At 40.9% G+C, this 24,035-nt stretch overlaps 1 pseudogene; it reads right to left on the reverse strand.

The window, feature by feature from the left end:
- LOC123097118 (ABC transporter G family member 45-like) overlaps positions 1-19,020 on the reverse strand; it is a 29,414-nt pseudogene extending 10,394 nt beyond the window's left edge.
- Positions 19,021-24,035: the final 5,015 nt, after the last annotated feature.

Here is a 24,035-nt window from a genome sequence, read left to right on the forward strand (position 1 = left end):
ATAACGTCTGCATATGCTCCTGCAATAGGTCCGTCACCTAGCTGTGCATCAAGGACATAATTCTTCTGTGCAGCACTGAGGATAATCCTCAGATCACGGATCCAATCCGCATTATTGCTACTAACATCTTTCAACTTAGTTTTCTCTAGGAACATATTAAAATAAAACAGGGGAGCTAAACGCGAGCTATTGATCTACAATATAGATATGCTAATACTACCAGGACTAAGTTCATGATAAATTAAAGTTCAATTAATCATATTACTTAAGAACTCCCACTTAGATAGACATCCCTCTAATCCTCTAAGTGATCACGTGATCCAAATCAACTAAACCATGTCCGATCATCACGTGAGATGGAGTAGTTTCAATGGTGAACATCACTATGTTGATCATATCTACTATATGATTCACGCTCGACCTTTCGGTCTCAGTGTTCCGAGGCCATATCTGCATATGCTAGGCTCGTCAAGTTTAACCTGAGTATTCCGCGTGTGCAACTGTTTTGCACCCGTTGTATTTGAACGTACAGCCTATCACACCCGATCATCACGTGGTGTCTCAGCACGAAGAACTTTCGCAACGGTGCATACTCAGGGAGAACACTTATACCTTGAAATTTAGTGAGAGATCATCTTATAATGCTACCGTCAATTAAAGCAAGATAAGATGCATAAAAGATAAACATCACATGCAATCAATATAAGTGATATGATATGGCCATCATCATCTTGTGCTTGTGATCTCCATCTCCGAAGCACCGTCATGATCACCATCGTCACCAGCGCGACACCTTGATCTCCATCGTAGTATCGTTGTCGTCTCGCCAACTTATGCTTCTACGACTATCGCTACCGCTTAGTGATAAAGTAAAGCATTACAGGGCGATTGCATTGCCTACAATAAAGCGACAACCATATGGCTCCTGCCAGTTGCCGATAACTCGGTTACAAAACATGATCATCTCATACAATAAAATTTAGCATCATGCCTTGACCATATCACATCACAACATGCCCTGCAAAAACAAGTTAGACGTTCTCCACTTTGTTGTTGCAAGTTTTACGTGGCTGCTACAGGCTGAGCAAGAACCGTTCTTACCTATGCATCAAAACCACAACGATAGTTCGTCAAGTTAGTGCTGTTTTAACCTTCTCAAGGACCGGGCGTAGCCACACTCGGTTCAACTAAAGTTGGAGAAACTGACACCCGCCAGCCACCTGTGTGCAAAGCACGTCGGTACAACCAGTCTCGCATAAGCGTACGCGTAATGTTGGTCCGGGCCGCTTCATCCAACAATACCGCCGAACCAAAGTACGACATGTTGGTAAGCAGTATGACTTGTATCGCCCACAACTCACTTGTGTTCTACTCGTGCATATAACATCTACGCATAAAACCAGGCTCGGATGCCACTGTTAGGGAACGTAGTAATTTCAAAAATTTCCTACGCACACACAGGGTCATGGTGATGCATAGCAACGAGAGGGGAGAGGGTTGTCCACGTACCCTCGTAGACCTAAAGCGGAAGCGTTAGCACACCGCGGTTGATGTAGTCGTACGTCTTCACGATCCGACCGATCAAGTACCGAACGCACGGCACCTCCGAGTTCAGCACACGTTCAGCTCGATGACGTCCCTCGAACTCCGATCCAACCGAGCTTTGAGGGAGAGTTTCGTCAGCACGACGGCATGGTGAGGATGATGATGTTCTACCGATGCAGGGCTTCGCCTAAGCACCGCTACGATATTATCGAGGTGCATTATGGTGGAGGGGGGCACCGCACACGGCTAAGAGATCAATTGTTGTGTCTATGGGGTGCCCCCTGGCCACGTATATAAAGGAGTGGAGGAGGGGAGGGGCCGGCCCTCTCTATGGCGCGCCCTAGGGGAGTCCTACTCCCACCAGGAGTAGGATTCCCCCTTTCCTAGTAGAACTAGGAGCCCTTCCAAGTAGTAGGAGTAGGAGAGAAGGAAAGGGAAAAGAGAAGAGAAGGAAGGAGGGGGGCCGCCCCTCCCCCTAGTCCAATTCGGACTAAGCCTTGGGGGGGCGCGCAGCCTCCTCTCTCTCTTTCCCCTAAAGCCCAATAAGGCCCATATACTACCCGGGGAATTCCCGTAACTCTCCGGTACTCCGAAAAATACCCGAATCACTCGGAACCTTTCCGATGTCCGAATATAGTCGTCCAATATATCGATCTTTACGTCTCGACCATTTCGAGACTCCTCGTCATGTCCCCGATCTCATCCGGGACTCCGAACTACCTTCGGTACATCAAAACACAAAAACTCATAATACAATCGTCACCGAAACTTTAAGCGTGCGGACCCTACGGGTTCGAGAACTATGTAGACATGACCGAGACATGTCTCCGGTCAATAACCAATAGAGGAACCTGGATGCTCATATTGGATCCTACATATTCTACGAAGATCTTTATCGGTCAAACCGCATAACAACATACATTGTTCCCTTTGTCATCGGTATGTTACTTGTCCAAGATTCGATCGTCGATATCTCAATACCTAGTTCAATCTCGTTACCGGCAAGTCTCTTTACTCGTTCCGTAACACATCATCCCGCAACTAACTCATTAGTTACAATGATTGCAAGGCTTATAGTGATGTGCATTACCGAGTGGACCCAGAGATACCTCTCCGACAATCGGAGTGACAAATCCTAATCTCGAAATACGCCAACCCAACAAGTACCTTCGGAGACACCTGTAGAGCACCTTTATAATCACCCAGTTACGTTGTGACGTTTGGTAGCACACAAAGTGTTCCTCCGGTAAACGGGAGTTGCATAATCTCATAGTCATAGGAACATGTATAAGTCATGAAGAAAGCAATAGCAACATATTAAACGATCAAGTGCTAAGCGAATGGAATGGGTCAAGTCAATCACATCATTCTCCTAATGATGTGATCCCATTAATGAAATTACAACTCATGTCTATGGCTAGGAAACATAACCATCTCTGATCAACGAGCTAGTCAAGTAGAGGCATACTAGTGACACTCTGTTTGTCTATGTATTCACACATGTATCAAGTTTCCGGTTAATACAATTCTAGCATGAATAATAAACATTTATCATGTAATAAGGAAATAAATAATAACTTTATTATTGCCTCTAGGGCATATTTCCTTCAGTACCTCTCTTCCAATGATGAAGCCGGAGAATACATTCCAAAATACGTAGATAAGGAAGGACAATCCGGCAGCCATCTCATGGTTAGGTGTTAGTGCCAGTGTCATCATCCCATAGAGTGTGTAATACATGAAGCTTAGCATCATGTAAAGGACAAACCAAAAGAACTTTACAGTGGTCATCTGGAACCCTATCATTGGGTATACGGTCGAGGCAAAGACGAGTACTTGGACAAGGATATAAGGCAATTCAATTGCCATCTACAAATAGAAGCCCATCATTGGAGTTAAGATACATATGCCAATTATTATTCTAGGTTATGATTATATATTCTAATTTTGAAGTGGTGACAAAGAAACATTACCTGAGCTATGGTGTAGGCCAAGGTAGAGTACATGCCCGCCGCCTTTTCTCGGTAAAGAACAACTCTCTCCATTATCACAACCGGTTGCAAACTGGTGCAATTACTGAAGCCCAAGAAAAGTGTTGATCCAGATACAACTCCTAGTATGTTGAATACATCTTGTTGTTGTGTTCTGTTGCACATGGATACCAAGGTATGATCAAATTGAGACATGATAAGTTTGCATGAGAGAAAATCAATAGACTTGTTGTCGTTCCTGCTTACATGGTTGAGCCAATTTTCTAGAATACAACTCCAAACAAAATTGATACAACAAACGTGTTTAGAAACCGAACACCATTGTGTTCTATGTTTTTCCAGTATGCACATCTTTGTTTCCATAGGCAAGCCACGTATTGTGCCGTAAAATTCTACCAGTATCCTCGGTGAAAATATAGATCCTCCATGTTTGGTTTTGGGTGCCCAAGCTCAGTAATTAGATTCATATTGTCCCTACAGAAACAAGGTACACATTTGTCATGTTATTCGTTTCCTTGTTCCTCAAAGAAGTTAGCAAGATGGTTGATGTACCTTTATGATCATAATGCTTACCTGTATAGGTCGGAGCTCCGATAAATTTCTGCGTAGTCCACTCCAATATCATATTCTGTTGTGTGTGAACTTATGTCCAATACCCATGATGCTGGATTTGGTCCCTCTTTTATTCTAGGAACACTAGGTATACCCTGTGACAAAGCAAATTTGGTATTTTTGTCTACATATTTTGGATAGTGGTTCACTATTAGGCAATCTTACCTCGAAATACTTGATCATGTTGCTAGACAACGGACCTAATGAACCACTATATATGATTTGACCGCCTCTTTTCATAAGCAAAAGCTGCAACAAATTGAATTCAAGTTGAGAAAGATAAATTTGTAGTGTTTCTCATAATTAAAACAAAAGGATAACTGACTATCATTAGCAATTTATTGTAAAACAAAAACTGTGACCCTAGTGCCGAGGGACAACTATATTTGATGCTTTGTTTTTAGCAAAAATCATGGTTAGGTTCTATGTAATACATAGTTGGATACTATATTCAGTCTTTCAGTCTTAACATCACATGACCATTCTTTTTCTTTCTTCATGTTCTAGTAGAATTTGCTTTGATATGTTACAATCTAGACTTACTCGTACCTCATCAAATGATTCAAATATCCCAATGCTTGGCTGATGTATTGTGCATACAACAGTTCGTCCAGTGTCTACTGTCTTTCTTATTGTTCTCATGACAATTGCTGTAGCACAGGGATCCAAACCAGCGGTCGAATCATCCATAAATATGATGGAAGGACTAGCTACCAACTCCACGGCTAGTGTTCGCCTTTTTCGCTGCTCGGCTGACAGGCCTGTTGCTCCTGCCATACCCACCATGGCATTATTCAATCCAGTTAATTCAACTAGGTCCATTACTTCGTCTATAAATATCTAAAGAAGGTTTGAAGAGTAAACTTGTGAGAGACGATGTTATATATTAGCTTCAAAAATGGTAAAAAAAATGCAAGAGGTCAATGGTCATACATCTCTTTCGCGGGATTTGACGTTTGATGGCAGTCAAAGCCATGCAGAGAACTGTAGTGACTCATGCACAGTCAGGTTAGGGGAGTGAATATCGTTTTGTTCGTAATAACCCGAGATCCTTGAGAATGTCTCCTGCTTCTTTGGGTATCCTTCTATCCTAATAGTACCTTCAATATATCCTCCAGTTTTTCTTCTAGCCAAAACATCGAGCAATGTTGTCTTTCCAGCACCAGTGATCCCCATTAGAGCTGTTAATACTCCTGGCCTAAAAACACCACTTACATCTTGTAGCAGTTGAAGTTTTTTCTTTGATACTCCATACTTAATCATCTCCTAGTGGAAGTTATGCATACATTTGGTTAATAGGTTACTAGAATGGATACTATTTAGTAGTGAGTGGAATGGATGCTTCACTGGTACGCGTCGGTGCTAAACAAACGGTTTTTAACCCCTTTCCCCGATGGCGTTCGGAACCGTCACCTAGTGAGTGTGGGCGATAGGGGGGGGGGTCCTTCCCACACGACCCAGAAACCGTCGAGGATATGCCATCCTGGCACACACGCTCGGCAAAATGAGGTCGTGTGCGACCGGCGAGCACTCAAATACAGAAATACGTACATTAGTGCTAAAAAAATACAATTATACAGGCGAAATCATTTCCGGTCGTAAGTACATCCCACACAGTCAGTCACCGCTAAACGTTTCCGTTCATATATACATCACACAGTCACTCCAAGGAAAACGTTTGCGCAAGGTGACATAACGCAAATAGTTTTCAAGAGAATGTCGTGTGTGATTGTTCATTGATCCAACACGGTTTATTCCTAGAAACTGTGTGCGTTGCCTGAGGTCATCGCCCACGGTGTTTTCTCATTAACCGTTTGCAATAGGAAAACCGCTAATTGGCCAATTAGCGGGCTAATTGCCCTATTATTAATAATCCATTTACTAATCTAATTGGCATTCATATTAAGCACATAATATATTCCATTTCTATATTAAGGAAGCAGGATTTCATAATTGAAATACATCGGAGTACAACATGATATAACTTCAGCACTCAGCTACCCCATTACACAACTGCACCAGCAGCAAGTTTCACATGCAACATCTAGAACCTTTCGAAATTAGCATCATAGACGGTACATAGAGAGATGATCTCATTTGGAAAACTGCTGAAGCGGAAGGCGAATATGGAGCCTTCATTCATGTTGAAGGTCTTTGCAACTTTAGGCCAGTGCTTGTGGATGATTGACCGTCCATCCTTCGACCTCTTCAGGAACACTTCAATATTGAACCGTGGGTGTTGTATGAAAACTTTCCTCGCCTCCTGACCACAGAGGTGGTTTGAGAGGTAATCATCGGCTGAAAACAAGGATGTGCATAAATATCTTCTCTATATTAGAAATGGGGCAAAGGAATAAAAAAAAGGCAAGGTATAATAGTTAGTACCATCTTGTAAATCTCGGTGCTTCCCATTGTTTCCCTGCAACACATATAAGGTAGTTAGTCATCAGGTTAAGTAAGGGTTCGCATGCTATCAGTAAAATATGTTGATGAAAAATAAGCACATTGCAGATTCATCAGATTAATTCAAGCCACATGGAAAACTCATTTATCCAAACCAATCATGATTAAGAACTAGAAAATATAGCACATGTATATGTTTCTCATGTATTAAGTGCAGCCAAATTCGATTTATTCCTCACATGGTATACAATAAGAGAATGCATCCACAACAATTAAACATCGCATTGCAGAATTGAACCAAGTAGTTAACTAAACACCACAACAAATGAACCAAACGCTAACTGAGCACCACATTGCACAATATAACATACTCCTAATAGAAGATCAGACACTTAACCAAACCAAGCATGCTTAACAACTTGGAAATATAGCAATTGTATTTGTTTCTCATGTATTTAGTACAGCCAAATTCTATTTATTCCTCACATGGTATATAATAACAGAATGCAGCCACATCAATTGAACATTGCATTGCAGAATTAAACGAAGCAGTTAACTAAACATCACAACAAATGAACCAAACGTTAACTGAGCACCACATTGCACAATATAACATACTCCTAATAGAAGATCAGACAGTTAACCAAACCAAGCATGCTTAACAACTTGGCAATATAGCAATTGTTTTGTTTCTCATGTATTTAGTACAACCAAATTCGATTTATTCCTCACATGGTATACAATAACAGAATGCAGCCACAACAATTGAACATCACATTGCAGAATTGAACCAAGCAGTTAACTAAACACCACAACAAATGAACCAAACGTTAACTGAGCACCACATTGCACAATATAACATACTCCTAATAGAAGATCAAACAGTTAACCAAACCAAGCATGCTTAACAACTTGGAAATATTGCACCTTGAAGAATTGAACATCACATTTGCAGAATTGAACCAAGCAGTTAACTGAACACCACATTGCACGACATATAGAACATATACACTATAGCAGAAGATTGCATGGTAAAAGTAGATATCACAATTCACTAGAATTTGTTAAGGAAAGGTAGTAGCTAGCAAACTGAACATGGGTCCTTATAGTGAGCTAATAAGATAAGCTACTCCTCATTGTCGCAGATATCGATGACGATTGGCTCCTTGGACATGGAAGAGGGCGAGGCCTCCGCATTGTGGGTGCCCTCGTTGTAGTGGTGAGTTGCCTGAGCCGCTCCGGGCACCAACCTATTGGCTCTTGAGATGAGGTAAGCACATGCACGCTGAGAAAACACCTCGCAGTCTTCGTCGAAGGCACCGATGGTGGCCTCGAGAAAACGCCATGAACTGTCGTTTAAAGCAGCCAACCGCGTCACGGCGTCGGCGCGCGAGGCGTCAACGGTGGCCTCGACGGCGAGGTGCTCCTCCAAGATCTGGGGGTCGGCACGAATTGCAGCCATCGCGACCTCATCCACGCGTGCGGCCGCGATTTGCTTCTCCGCTGCCAAATGCTCCTTGAGGTCCTGGTTATACTGCGTGCACCATGGCTTAGGACGGCGCGCGAGGCGTCAACGGTGGCCTCGACGGCGAGGTGCTCCTCCAAGATCTGGGGGTCGACACGAATTGCAGCCATCGCAACCTCATCCGCGCGTGCGGCCGCGATTTGCTTCTCCGCTGCCAAATGCTCCTTGAGGTCCTGGTTATACTGCGTGCACCATGGCTTAGGCCGGCGCTTATTTGGTGGAAGGGTCGGTGATTTGGGTGGAAGGTGTCTCACTCGCGCCGGCGGTCGGGGCATGTGGGATGTGGAAGGAGGAGGAGGATGGGGGTCGGGTGTGGATTACCTGCCTGGATAGGCGAGGCCGAGTAGCGTGAAGGAGGGTCGCCGGCGAGGAGGCGGCGCTGCAAGCAAGGAGTGAAGGTTTCAACTTGGAAAGGAAGGCGGAAATAGGGGAAATGTGGCTTTTTGGTAAGGGGGAGGGGGCGGGGAGGTAGATATTTCCGCGGAAGGCAAAAATTTGGAATCGCTTCAGCCAAAAAACTGGCGCGTAAAGTGTCATCAGACACGGTCCCTTATTCAGAGCGGGCGGTGGACTGTAGCCGTCGCACCTTCTCGCGTAAGCCATATGCGTACTATACTCCGACGGTGGTCCAAGATATTTTGTGTTGCATCTCACACGGTTGGATATAATAAACTGTGTGGGATCAACTTGATTTATCGTCTTGATTTGAATTATATAATGGGGTCACATCGGCCATGGACGGTGTTTGAATTGCTAGACCTTTTATCTGCAGTGATCATAAAAGAATTGGAATTATTCAGGGTTCATTTGGACATTTTTATGCATTAACTGAGTTTTCAATGCATTTATGTGCATAATTCAAATTTGAACTACATGCACATTCTACAGTGCATATAAATTGGTTGAAAAATCAAATCTTTGTCCTTGGGTGCATGCTTAGGTCCCATGCAAGAAATGGGAATGAATGTCAAACACCCTGCCACCGTCACTCGGCCGCAAACATTGAAATACCTTGTTTTTAAATTCTAGTAAATCCAAAACTCGTCTGAAATTCATGAAACTTGGCATGCTATCATGGAGCGGTATCAACAGCCGGGGTAAGTTTTTTGTCCCATTTGGGGCAGGTTCGGGTATATGCTTCTCACAAACCAGAGCTTCTCACAACAAGCATGATGGTTTCGGTAGGGAACGCCCCACCTTTGGGGACGAAACGATATCCATTGCCTCTTATTGCTTTCAAAAATTTTCTCGTGTCAACATAGAACAACAGGAGTGTTGTGTTATTTTTTGTGATTTTTCGTGGTTTGTTTGGACATTTTTATGCATTAACTGAGTTCTCAATGCATTTATGTGCATAATTCAAATTTGAACTACATGCACATGCTCTAATGCATATAAATTGGTTGCAAATTCAAATCTGTGTCCTTGGTTGCATGCTTAGGTCCCATGCAAGAAAAGGGAATGAATGTCAAACACCCTGCCACGGTCACTCAGCCGCAAACATTGAGATACCTGTTTTTTAAATTCTAGTAAATCCAAAGCTCGTTTGAAATTCATGAAACTTGGCATGCCATCATGGAGCGGCATCAACATGCCGTGGTAATTTTTTTGTCCCATTTGGGGCAGGTTTGGGGATATGCTTTTCACAAATCAGAGCATCTCACAACAAGCCGGATGGTTTCGGTAGGGAACGTCCCACCTTTGGGGACGAAACGATATCCATTGCCTCTTATTACTTTCAAATTTTTTCTCGTGTCAACATAGACCAACAGGAGTGTTGTGTCGATTTTTAGGATTTTTTCGGGGTTCGTTCGGACATTTTTATGCATTAATTGAGTTTTCAATGCATTTATGTGCATAATTCAAATTTGAACTACATGCACATGCTCCAATGCATATAAATTGGTTGAAAAATCTAATCTATGTCCTTGGGTGCATGCTTAGGTCCCATGCAAGAAATGGGAATGAATGTCAAATACCAGGGCACGGTCACTCGGCCGCAAACATTGAGATACCTGGTTTTTAAATTCTAGTAAATCCAAAACTCATTCGAAATTCATGAAACTTGGCATGCTATCATGGGGCGGCATCAACATGCCGTGGTAAATTTTTTGTCCCATTTGGGGCAAGTTTGGGGATATGCTTCTCACAAACCAGAGCTTCTCACAACAAGCGTGATGGTTTCGGTAGGGAACGTCCCACCTTTGGGGACGAAATGATATCCAATGCCTCTTATTGCTTCCAAATTTTTTTCTCGTGTCAACATAGAACAACAAGAGTGTTGTGTCAATTTTTGGGATTTTTCGGGGTTCGTTTGGACATTTTTATGCATTAATTGAGTTTTCAATGCATTTATGTGCATAATTCAAATTTGAACTACATGCACATGCTCTCATGCATATAAATTGGTTGAAAATTCAAATATGTGTCCTTGGGTGCATGCTTAGGTCCCATGCAAGAAATTGAATGAATTTCAAACACCAGGGCAACGTTGATTGCCGGCAAAACGTTGAGATACTTTGTATTTAAATTCTAGTAAATGCAAAACTCGTCTGAAATTCAGGAAACTTGGCATGCTTTCATGGAATGGCATCAACATGCTGTGGTAATTTTTTTGTCCCATTTGTGCCAGGTTTCGGTATGTGCTTCTCACAAACCAGAGCTTCTCACAACAAGCATGATGGTTTCGGTAGGGAACGCCCCACCTTTGGGGACAAAACGATATCCATTGCCTCTTATTGCTTTCAAAAAATTTCTCGTGTCAACATAGAACAACAGGAGTGTTGTGTTATTTTTTGTGATTTTTCGGGGTTCGTTTGGACATTTTTATGCATTAAGTGAGTTTTCAATGCATTTATGTGCATAATTCAAATTTCAACTACATGCACATGCTCCAGTGCATATAAATTGGTTGAAAAATCAAATCTTTGTCCTTGGGTGCATGCTTAGGTCCCATGCAAGAAATGAGAATGAATGTCAAACACTTTGCCACCGTCACTCGGCCGTAAACATTGAGATATCTGGTTTTAAATTCTAGTAAATCCAAAACTCGTCTGAAATTCATGAAATTTGGCATGATATCATGGAGCGGCATCAACATGCCGTGGTAATTTTTTTGTCCCATTTGGGGCAGGTTTGGGTATATGATTCTCACAAACCAGAGCTTCTCACAACAAGCATGATTGTTTCAGTAGGGAACGCCCCACCTTTGGGGACGAAACGATACCCATTGCCTCTTATTGGTTTCAAAAAATTTCGCGTGTCAACTTAGAACAGCAGGAGTGTTGTGTTATTTTTTGTGATTTTTCGGGGTTCGTTTGGACATTTTTATGCATTAACTGAGTTCTCAATGCATTTATGTGCATAATTCAAATTTGAACTACATGCACATGCTCCAGTGCATATAAATTGGTTGAAAAATCTAATCTTTGTCCTTGGGTGCATGCTTAGGTCCCATGCAAGAAATGAGAATGAATTTTAAACACCAGGGCAACGTTGATTGCCGACAAAATGTTGAGATACTTTGTTTTTAAATTATAGTAAATCCAAAACTCGTCTAAAATTGATGAAACTTGGCATGCTATAATGGAATGGCACCCGACATCTGTTGTATTTTTCGTGTCCATTTTGAGAGAAGGCGCACTCGAATAACAGCCAACAAAGGCATTTTGAAAAAATAGCTGCCACTTTAATATCTCAAATGTTTGTATAATTCAATCTGTGTGTGTTATGTTAACCATTCACGTGACGCCACGTGTCTTGATTTTAATTGCTATAGGTTTTAATGGCTCTTGATCGCAAACTTTTTAGATAGAACACCCGTATGCAAAGTGAGAGCAGGATTTGTGCATCTCTTGAACACAAACGGTTCTTTTGGATGACTCGTGTGAACCACTTACAAACAATTTGGTGCGATTTGCATCTGTCATATTGGGTATGTTGCCATTTGTCAAACTAGAAAGATTGACATTTGTTGATCTAGTAACATTGCCATTTGCCAACCTTGTAACACTGCGATTTGTCAAAATATGAAGCTAAAAATCACTAGCAGTATCTAATTTTTGCAACTAAAATTCAGTAATTAAGCATAGATGGAGGCGAGGAGGCATGTTCAGCCGGGCGTGCAGCGGGCGGCACAGTACTATTTGATTTGATAGTGGGTGGTGCAGTTCCCGATACGGCTTTAATGCAGACGAGGGAGAGGGTAGCGGTTCCCGAAATGTTGAACGGCCAATGATGCATCCTCCTTCAATTAGCATCGTGTGAATGCATGAGGGAAGTAATGGGAGGAGGACCGGCACGATGTGAATGCAACGCAGTTTGCACTCATATAAAGGCGCCCCTCCATTCCAATGCATCTACCACATCGTATGCACCTAAGCATTTGCCTAAGCACCTACACTAATAAGCACAAAAGTTCTCACTCCAGACCCACGGCGGCGATGCGCGCGAGCGGCCAGCGGCTGTGCGAGATGGTCCATGACGCCGACGTGCGGCATGGCACCATGGATCGTCTCCACATGGTGTTGGTGACCAGCTGGTGGATGGCCACCGTCGACGCCAGCTACGACTCTCAGTATGACCAGATGATCGTTCGTACCACCAACAGGTTCACCGTCGTCAAGAAGCTCGTGGACGACATCGCCGTACTCCTCCAGCTCGCGCGCCCAGGCTCCTCATTGCCTGCCACCCTAATCGGCCTCCATGGTCGGAACCTCTTTCAAGCACTGGTGGCCATGCGACAGCCCGCCGACGCCACAAAGAATATCCACCTGGAGGTCGCGCTCGCCGCGAGGCGCCTCGCCCTGCAACAAACCATAGACCTACACATCCATGTGTACGAGCGAATCGTGTACATAGGTATCTACAAGGCTAGTGAGGACGCTACGACATTGGCCTTCTTCAACCGGCAGGAAGCCTTGGATGCCTTAGCTGAGAAGCACCTTGACCTCGCCACAAAAGCCGCCGCTCCTTAGCCGCCGGACAGTGGCCCGGCGCACTGAGTTGAGGAGGAGGAGGTCGTACGTTGATGGATGCATCTTTCTTCTTGCCTCCTGTAACCACCACTGCGATCGCATCATTGTGGCCTTAATTCTTATTGTGCTATTGCATTCTCGTTCTAGTCAATATAGACATGTGCGATCCCTTTGATTAATTATATGCATCACTGTAAATAGTACTCCATCCGTCAATTTATAAGTTGTGTTGCCAGTGTTTGGGGCCGGCACACGATCACGCACGTTCGTGTGCATTCGACTGAACCGTAAGTTGAACCGTTTATGTTCTCTTCCCTAATCGAAAACAATTCATTTGACTGAACCATATGCCGTATATCACACACACCTTGATCTGGATGACCGTTTCTGTTGCTTTCCCTAATAGCAAACAGTTCATGGGAGCGGACCGTATGCCGTATACCGCACACGCATTAATATGGCTGCCCGTTGATACGTCTCCGTCGTATCTATAATTTTTTATTGTTCCATGTCAATATTATTCAACTTTCATATACTTTTGGCAACTTTTTATATTATTTTTGGGACTAACATATTGATCCAGTGCCCAGTGCCAGTTCCTGTTTGTTGCATGTTTTATATTTCGCAGAAACCCCATATCAAACGGAATTCAAACGGGATAAAAATGGACGGAGCTTATTTTTGGAATATTTGGAAAATCTGGGAGAAAGATCAACGCGAGACGGTGCCTGAGGTGGCCACGAGACAGGGGGCGCGCCTGCCCCCTGGGCATGCCCCTGAGCCTCGTGGGCCACCCGTAAGGCGGTTGATGCCCTTCTTCGGCCGCAAGAAAGCTAATTTTTGGTAAAAAATCACGGAGGTTTCAGTCCAATCGGAGTTACGGATCTCCATATATGTACGAAACAGTGAAAGGGCAGCAGAACAGAACGCAGAAACAGAGAGAGACAGATCCAATCTCGGAGGGGCTCTCGCCCCTCCCATGCCATGGAGACCATGGACCAGAGGGGAAACCCTTCTCCCATCTAGGGAGAAGGTCAAGGAAGAAGAAGAAGGAGGGGGCTCTCTCCCCCTCGCTTCCGGTGGCGCCGGAACGCCGCCGGGGGCCATCATCATCACCGCGATCTTCACCAACACCTCCGCCATCTTCACCAACATCTCCATCACCTTCCCCCCTCTATCTACAGCGGTCCACTCTCCCGCAACCCTCTGTACCCTCTACTTGAACATGGTACTTTATGCTTCATATTATTATCCAATGATGTGTTGCCATCCTATGATGTCTGAGTAGATTTTTGTTGTCCTATCGGTGGTTGATGAATTGCTATGATTGATTTAATTTGCTTGTGGTTATGTTGCCGTCCTTTGGTGCCCATCATATGAGCGCGCGCGTGGATCACACCATAGGGTTAGTTGTATGTTGATAGGACTATGTATTGGAGGGCAAGAGCGACAGAAGCTTCAACCTAGCATAGAAATTAATGCATACGGGCTTGAAGGGGGACCAATATATCTTAATGCTATGGTTGGGTTTTACCTTAATGAACGTTAGTAGTTGCAGACGCTTGCTAATAGTTCCAATCATAAGTGCATAGAATTCCAAGTAAGGGATGACATGCTAGCAGCCTCTCCCACATAAAACTTGCTATCGGTCTAGTAAAGTAGTCAATTGCTTAAGGGACAATTTCGCAACTCCTACCACCACTTTTCCAGACTCGCTATATTTACTTTAGTTGTGTCTTTACCTAAACAGCCCCTAGCTTTTATTTACGCGCTCTTTATTATCTTGCAAACCTATCCAACAACACCTACAAAGTACTTCTAGTTTCATACTTGTTTTAGGTAAACCGAACTTCAAGCGTGCGTAGAGTTGTATCGGTGGTCGATAGAACTTGAGGGAATATTTGTTCTACCTTTAGCTCCTCGTTGGGTTCGACACTCTTACTTATTGAAAGAGGCTACAATCCAGAAAAAGGTCTTGATAACCCAAAAGTATAGGGGATCACCCGTTTCTGTTGTTCTGTCTAATCGCAAACAGTTCATGTGGATCAACCGTATGCCCTGCTCCGCACACGCAACTGAAATCTGAACCGTGTTTGATGCATCCGTCATCGCAAACGTTTTACACCTTTTTTGACGGGTTTTTCACACCACCATTTGCGATTATGGCATCGCACACAGTTTCGTCGAAGGGTCTCTGATCGTAGTGTCGCGTTAGCAGCATCCTGCAGTAGTGCTTCTATTTAGTATGGCACGATATGCTTAAGATCTTACCTTAGGCATATCGACAAAATAATTGATGTGATCAAATACAATGGAAAGAGGCTGAAACGGGAGCACAACTTGACTAGTTGATGTATTGCCTATTCCAATTTTGTGGTTCTTGCAATCCATCTTTGACTTTGTTGCACGGGCATTAACTTGATGCTAGTGTGGAGCTGCAAATCATAGACAATTAGGATGATTTTGTTTGCATTTGTGTTTCAACACTTATGCGAATTTTGATAGATTGGATATATACACTTCATGAACTCCAATGCAAATGTAGTGAGGATATTGAAGACCACCGAGAATCCAAATAAAATGATGACACAAATCCAATAACAATGCCACTTTGTGAGAAACCCCCTTATCTCAAGGATAGCTTCACCAACTGTATTAGCATTTGCATAGTAAAACTCCTGTCATCATGAGTGATCATCACCATTAGGTCATAGATAAAATGTGTTGCTCTATACATTGAATTAAAAGTGATAGTTGAAATGACTGCTTACAGTAGCCCATTTTTCATCAAGGAACTCCTTTAGGGCAATGGCATTTTGTGCATAGGTGAATGGGGATGTCCAACATCCCCATTGCAACCATGGTTGAAGTTTATCTATTTTGATGTATAAAACCAGTGAGGATATTAGCTCAACACATGTATTCAAACATGAATTTTTTGTTATAGGGTTGTCAAGCATCTTATTTATTCTGGCTAAAACATCTAACCTTTAGATATGACAAAGCCTCCAAATATGTACATTGCTATAAGAGTTGTGGTGCTTAGCATGTTTGCCATCATTTGTGTTCTTCCTATTGCTGCTAAGAAACGATAAAGGCCCATTGACATTTGATGTGTCGCAAAAAGTACCAGAAACTGCTGGATAAATCTGTAGGAAGCAAGATAACTCTTTTTTATTCCAACTTATTCAAGCATTGTGACCATTAGATACTAAAATGACCAACAGGAGTACCTGAGAAAGGAAGGTGCGTATCCAATCACATAGTAGGTTAGGCTGGTCCAAAGACATGTCTCTACTAGTGACATTGGGATGCTGATGAAGAAAATTGAACAAAGAAGTGCCCATCCCGGTAATGCTAGCAACTCCCTTTGCTTGTAGAAAGTGGGGAGTCGCTTTATTGTCATTGCAATCTCAGTCATACCATTCATATTTACTATCACAATAGCTATAAAGAGGGACCCCATGTACTTGTTGGCGTCAAGACATTTTTATGGTTCATATTTGTTTGAAGGAAAACTGTTGAAATCACAAAAGCTAGAATAACTATTTGTACTGTCTTGAATATGTGAAGTGGGGAGTTTCTTTTGAGAAACAATACTTCCCTTAAAAAGCATGCTTTGGAAATATTCCATTTGGAGATACTGCGGGTTGCGCTTTTTTTAATCTCATTGTGTTTTCCCATATTGTTTGGCATGTAGAGGCTATCTTCGACAAGTTGAGGGTGATAGGATGAACGAAAGGATTCTGCAAACTTCTCTATTGGCCAATATTGATACTTATTTTCATCACTAATCCAGTATTGCTTTTGATCCATCTTAGAAGTCACCTAGATAGATGGTGAAGAGTTATGTCATACATTATTATGCTAAGACAATTATATATAGATTACTGCATTTTGCGGATAGAATTGTGACTCATCTATTGCATGTTACTTGGTTGTATTAATGCACTTGATATCCTTAAGTTATTTTGAACATCACTTTGTTAAGGAATAAATTGTTAGCACTGCTATTTTATTTAATAGTTCCTTGTCGCGATTTCTTAATCTAGTACCTCTTGAAGGAAATCAACTACATTCTTGCTGTCGGGGCATTTGAATCCCATTATTCCGAAAAAATTGATAGCATTTTCTCGAGGACCATGATACACAATTTGACCCTCGCATAATAGGATAATGTCATCAAATAATTCCAATGTCTCGGGAGGTGGTTGCAGCAACGAAATAACCATGGTGAGATCCATCAGATGAGTCATTTGTTGGACAAATTTTAAAATCTCATATGTGGTGGAGCTATCTAGGCCTGTTGATATATCATCCATAAAGAAGCATCGTGCCAGACCTACTAGCATCTCTTCTGCATTGGAAAATTCATCTTGAAATGCAACAATTATGATAAATTGGAAAAGGAAAACTAATATTGATTATTTACCAATATTTTTGTTTATTTATATTTGGCACTACCATCATCAAACATATTTATTTTTTATAATTGCCATATCTATCTCTCTCTCTCTCTATATATATATATATCCTAAGTGCAGCTTTATTGCAGTCTGGGTACCTTCTAGTAATGCAGATAATTTCTTGTTACATCATTTTAACAAGTTCAAAAGAGAGTTTTGTTGAATCCTAAGTGTTTTTTTACATTATGAATGCATGTAAGCTTTGCGTACCAATTTCATCATGAAACAAGTGTTTGCAATTGATCGAGCCTCAATCTCGATTGAGCTTGATCGATGTGGAAGAACATTTGCTCCACTTATGACAAATTATTTTACCTTTCCAAATGGTGATTAGTTATATCAAATATTTAGGGTTGCTCTGTTTTAGTAGAATAAGTACCAAACCTATTATGGAACTACTTTTTCTGGGAGAACAATATGGGGTTTACTCGGAAGAGAAAATTATGTAGTATGCCACTGACTCACTACCAAAATATTGTTTTCATTGTCCATTTAATCTAAAACATCAAGAACTTTGATGGTGTAACTTTGAATTTATGTTAGTTTACAATGGTAGACTACTCATATCAACAAGGAATTTCTTCTTCTCATATGGCCCATTTGTAAGTTGATCCCGGGTGCACAAGAATTAGAACAAAGTGTGTAGAAAAGACTTCTTTGATCTATGAGGCCAGTATAGACCCCACCAGGTGTAATGAAACGAACTAACTTTTGTTTTATCAGGCAATACTGTACACAATATGGAGTTTGTTAAGGTGATAGAATTTTACTTGTGCGAATTAGTATGCCTAAAGTCATGGAAATGCACTCTAGGAAGTGGGAACAGAGGGAGATGAGAGGAACAAGATACATAGCACAAAAAAATAAAATGCTTACCGATTGTGGCTCTTTTCTTTTGTCCTCCTGATATACATCTTCTCAACTCATCACCCACTAGGGTATTAGCACAATCAGACAAACCAAGTATCTACATTTACACAAAGTTTTTTTATTATGTTACCAAGGCATGTGTTAAATTGACAGATTACAAAGTTACCTTAATAATATAGTTTGTTGTGAGATTGTTTCCTTCTCCAAAGGTGCTAGTCTACAGAAAAAGTACTTTAGTAACCAGGAACCGGATTCTAGTTGTACCAAAATTGGCAGAAAATAAAATTATATGACCTTCATAAATGAGTCAAGATCTTGGTTCACTTTGTTGACGCGACCATGTTTACCTATTAAACCTTCTCCTAGCATCCCAAAAGTGGCAATTTCAAACAAGAATTTATATTAGTATTTATGTCACACAGAAAATAAACTCCTTGAACATCTTCAGGGATACTTCTTCAGTTACATTGTTTGGATTTTTTTATAGATTAGCTCATTCATATATGCTAGAAGTAAAGCTACGTAATATATGTAACACCAGTAGCACACGATGCCCAAGAGGGTGCCTCACCAAATTCATTATTGGTTCCCAACATCTCGGAAGAGAAATCAATCGTCTCCCTGACGGTCATCTCAGCATTGTGAAGATTATATTGGTTAATATAAGCATGGATGTATTTAGGTGTTGAGAACTTGACTTCTTGCCCATTGTACATGACCTTTCCTTTGAGCTATTAAGAGAAGTGACATCAAGAAACACACAGTTTTGGTTAACCAATAATGCTTTTCTTGTTAGTAAGTGGTTGTAGTGGATAGTAGATAACACAATCTACCTTCAAAGAAGAATCCAACTTCCCTGCAGGTGCTTCTAAAAAATTTGTTTTCCCGGAACCAGGAGCTCCTAGAAGAAGTGTCATACTGATTATGTTGGACCACAAAATTTTGGATGGCAGGTGAGTAAATTAGTGAAAGATGAACATTTAATTTTGGAACTTTATGAAAGTGCATGTGTCCAATGGAACACTTAGCAGAGATAAATAGTTTCCAAAAATAATCATTATCAACTTAGTAAGAAGTAGGAACATGCTTACCGCGATGAACGGATTGCCCCACTCGCTCCATTTATAATCTTAATGGGTTCTTTCCTTGCATTACACATGTGTGAATATGTTGCCAATTTCTACATAATAAAGAAGATTAGAATGATGGTTCTCAATGTTATTTGTAGAATAATATGCATATTGAATGAAAGTATGAAACATCTGGATTTAGACAGACATATGTGATATGATAGAGATGTTAAATTGAATGACCACATCCATTCTCGTTTTGGTCAGAGATGTAATTTTTTTTGAATCATGCATATAGGAGAACTGCATGTGATCATAATGGAAGAAAAATGGAAAAAATAGAGTCTTAGCAGTACAATGAGGGGTGGCAAAACCAAAATACCCTAAAACGACCAACCGTGGAGAGTCAAAAGAAAATATATGAAACCTACGATGCAGACAAGAAAAAACATCTACTTAAGCAACCCCAACACAAAACAAAACCTCATCACAAACTACTAGTCAAGGCATTTAGCACCAACTCCCCTCCATTGACAAGAAACACATTTGATCTACTCAAGGTATGTACTTTTATCTATATCACGGTTAAATTTTGTTGGCCAATTTGAAATAGGTTGACATACACAGAATCTCCATCGCAACTCTCTCGATATTTTGGGATACATACATCCCAGACTTGTTCTAGAACTACTATTTTACAGAAATGTCATTTTCCTTTCTGTGGTTTGCAAACTAATATGATGCTTCTCATTTTGCATTATAGTTTCCAAATTCCAAAACCTTGAGTTTTATACGGTGCCCTCTAGTAAATATAGATTGTCTGTTCTTATCAATCGAAAGGTTAAAATCAATATATATTGCTCCGATAGCCGAGTAGTATCAGCCGCCATCACAAAGGAAACATGAGCGGCATTGAGGGCTTTAGGAATAAAAATGGAAGTATGAGAAATTAATCCCTCAACTTGTCGGTATCATTGTAAGGTGGTCTTCTTTGCCCATGTCTTCACAAAAAAACTAGGCTTTTAAGGTGGTGAGATGGGGAACACATGAACGCCGTCACTGCAGCATGTTACCGCCATCCTCACTGTTAGGACCTAATCACCGGTGGTGGTGGTGGTGGTGGGGGGGGGGGGGGTAGATACCATTGGCTTTCAAGTGAGCGAAGACATTTGATAAATTATGGCTTCATGTAGAACAAAATTCTACCATAGATACTTCATTTTGGTGGATTGAACCATTTCCTCTCAAGTCAAGAGACATGCTTTGCCCTGAATTACCAGTGAACTCAAAACCTCATACACAAACTAACCGAGAACATTGAAAATTGCAAGCAACTCTACATGCACTAAGTTACATCGTTTAGTATTTTCTCAACAAATAAGCATAACATCGACAATTGGACATAGGCCCCAGGCTTCGCTTTTGTTTAGTAGCTTCAAAATGATTCATTGCCCGATGTCCTTCGATGCATTTGATTTTCTATTCATTGGTGCTTACTGGACAACAATAGTAGTATCTTGGGTGACAACGATATTCTACTTATTGATTCGCTACATCTAATTGTGCCTAAAGCATATGTGTTATGTGTACAATTCATTAGTATTTCATGAGCCGAGAATACCTGAACTACAATAGTGAGAGCCGAGCGAGCCAGCGCGAGAGCAACGAGTGAAGATGTGGCTAGGGCATATAACTGCAGGGACCGACGAACTCGACAAGTAGTGATTGTGACGAGGAGTCGTCCTATTCCATAAATAGTGGAATGGCCGAGTGAACACGTGCATCGCTCGACCGTGCGCCGGCCCATTGTCCGATAACACTCAGTTATTCTCTTTTTGTCGTATTTAAGTTTTTTTGCGAGTTACATACACAAGCAATGGGGCACGGATGTACGAAGTGGTCCTAGTACACCGAAGGCCTCTTAGCACAACCCAGTTTGCCTTTTTATTCGAAAAATAAATGTGTATATACAATATAGAAAAAATTGCACGCGTTTAAAAGATGTTCATGGAACTTCTAAAATGTGCGGGGATTTTCAAGATGTCCTTGAATTTGAAAAATAATAACGAATTCTAAACACATGTTCGTGTTTTTTCCAAAAAATATTTATAAATTTTAAAATGATCATGAATTTGAAAAAAATCAGTAAATTTAAAAATAGTTAATGACTATTTTTTCGAATTAAGAAAATGTTTGTGGATTTCAAAAAAGTTCATGCATTTTAAAATGTCAACGGTTTAACAAATATCCACAAAATTTAAAAGTGTCTATGCATTTGAAAAATATACATGAATGCTTTAACAAAATCATGGATTTGGAAATCTTCTGCGCATATTTGGACAAAAAATGCCCATACTTACTTGAAACATGTTCACCGCATATTTGAGACGATCATGCATATTTAGAAAATGTTAACCGTTTATTTGAACCTGTTCATCATGTATATGAGAAAACATTGTGTATTTGAAGATATCAATCATGTATTTGAAAAATGTTACTCCCTGCGATCTGAATTAATTGATGCCACCCCTATATAATGTCTATTTTACATTGTAGTATTGTATTTTGATAGCATCACATATTTGGAAATTGTTTTGTGCGTTTTTAAAAAAATGCTCACTTGCGTATTATTAGTTATTTATATATAAAAATGTAAAGAGAAAAATTAGAAGGAAAATCCAAAAAAGTAAAAGAAAAATAACTAGTTAAAAGGGAAAAATATATTAGAATAGAAGCAAAAATAACAAGGAAACATAAAAGCAACTGAAAATCAAAAAAAAAAAAAATTGAAACCCAGAAGCAAGGAAACCTGGACTGGAATAGCCAAAGGAACATGCAAATGGAAAAACAAAATAGCACATCCATAGGGAACTATCGCGCGATGGTCATAAGAAAGAAGCATAGGCGGGCCATCCATAACGATCGAGGGTTGCGTGACTAAAACGCCATGTTGAGCGGGGAAACATGGAAGATCCTATTTGCCGCCCGCAGGCTGCAAATGGTGGAGGCAACACCCGTACCATAGCCAGTTGACCGGTCCACACGCGGGATTCGCGTGATGTTTGATTGACATTGCTCGCGACAGCTATTTCTCACTTTAAGCGAGACAATAGCTTGCTCTCGCGTCGGCGTCTACGGTGACGGGTCGGCCCTGGGTAATAACCCGTGTGCCTAACCACTAAGCTACTGTAGATTTATTGATGAAATATATGGCGCGCCTTACTTGAGGTGACATGGTCTTGTTTTCTCCACAGTTTTCCCCTTTTTGTCATAGTTTTTTCTCCATTTTGTCTCTGTTTTCAAATACTAGATTAACTAGTTTTCGAAAAATGAGTTTTCATGTATATATTTTAAACATTTTTTTAAACGATCAACATGTTTTGAATACATGGTCAACATTTTTTCTATAGACATTTAACACTTTTCGAATGCTTGATTAACTTTTTGAAGAGTGCTTTTAGTAATGTATATATTTAGAATATATAAATATAAACAAAAATAAGAAAATAAAAGTAAAACAGAAAACAGAAAACGTAAAAAAAGAAAGAAAAAAGAGGCTGTGGCCTCCTGCGCTCATGGGCCCATCTCGCTCGCCCCTTCAGCGAGTCTCATGCCGGTATGTCGTAAATACCGATTATGACTAATGTGCCAACTCCTTCAAGTACTTGTCATTTTTTTTGAAACAAGGCAAAAAGCTTGCCATTTTCATTGAATAAGAAGAAGGTTTTTAGAGTCACCACCATCGGCCAGTTACAATCCACACTCTCGTGGCATTACATTACACAAATATTTTGCCCCGGCACGGCACCACCATGAGGCTTCCTCTTTTATTCGAGCAACAAGCACACCCACTGGAATTGCGTTGTTAGGGAACGCTCGTGCATTTTGCTCTTTCCATATTTTCATGGACATATGGTCATGTTATTTATGTTTTTAATGGACATATGCCATGTTTAGCACTCTGTCTTGCGATTAAATAAGAGTTGGCTAAATCGGTGCTTCCTAATTTAGTCTATCCTAGTGTATAAACAATAATGGCTTTATTCGGCTACAAAAACAGTAGAAAACAATGCTTTGTTGGAGAGAAATAGTTGGATAATGTTTTTTTGTTTGGTAAGCCTTACCTATCAATCAACTTATCCTGCCCACAGTGCAGTTAAATAGCTCTGCTTAAGGTAGGCCTTTTTTAATTTGCGAATCCTGTTTAAGGTTAGGCCTAGCTGGTTGGGGCTAACCTATTTGTATCAACATTTATTGGAGAAACTACCTGTACCAACGCATGGTCCTGTTTTCTGTTTTTTTGTTTTTGATGGACTTATGGTCATGTTTTCTTTTTTGAGGTACATACGGTCATGTTCTGTATATTAGTGAATTACAACAAACTGATACTCTGTCTTGTGATTAAACATGACTGTCAAATCAGTAGTACGGCTCTCTAATTTGGTCTATCCTCCGAGAGAGAGAAGGCACTATGCCAAATCTCTCTTGGTTGCAATGCATTATGCATATATTGCCAAGCATCCGACTAACTGTTTTTCTTTTGCAAGAGACAGCATATGTTATAGTACCTCTTTTTA

This window comes from Triticum aestivum, chromosome 4D (assembly GCF_018294505.1).
Source record: "Triticum aestivum cultivar Chinese Spring chromosome 4D, IWGSC CS RefSeq v2.1, whole genome shotgun sequence".
Taxonomy (NCBI): Eukaryota; Viridiplantae; Streptophyta; class Magnoliopsida; order Poales; family Poaceae; genus Triticum; species Triticum aestivum.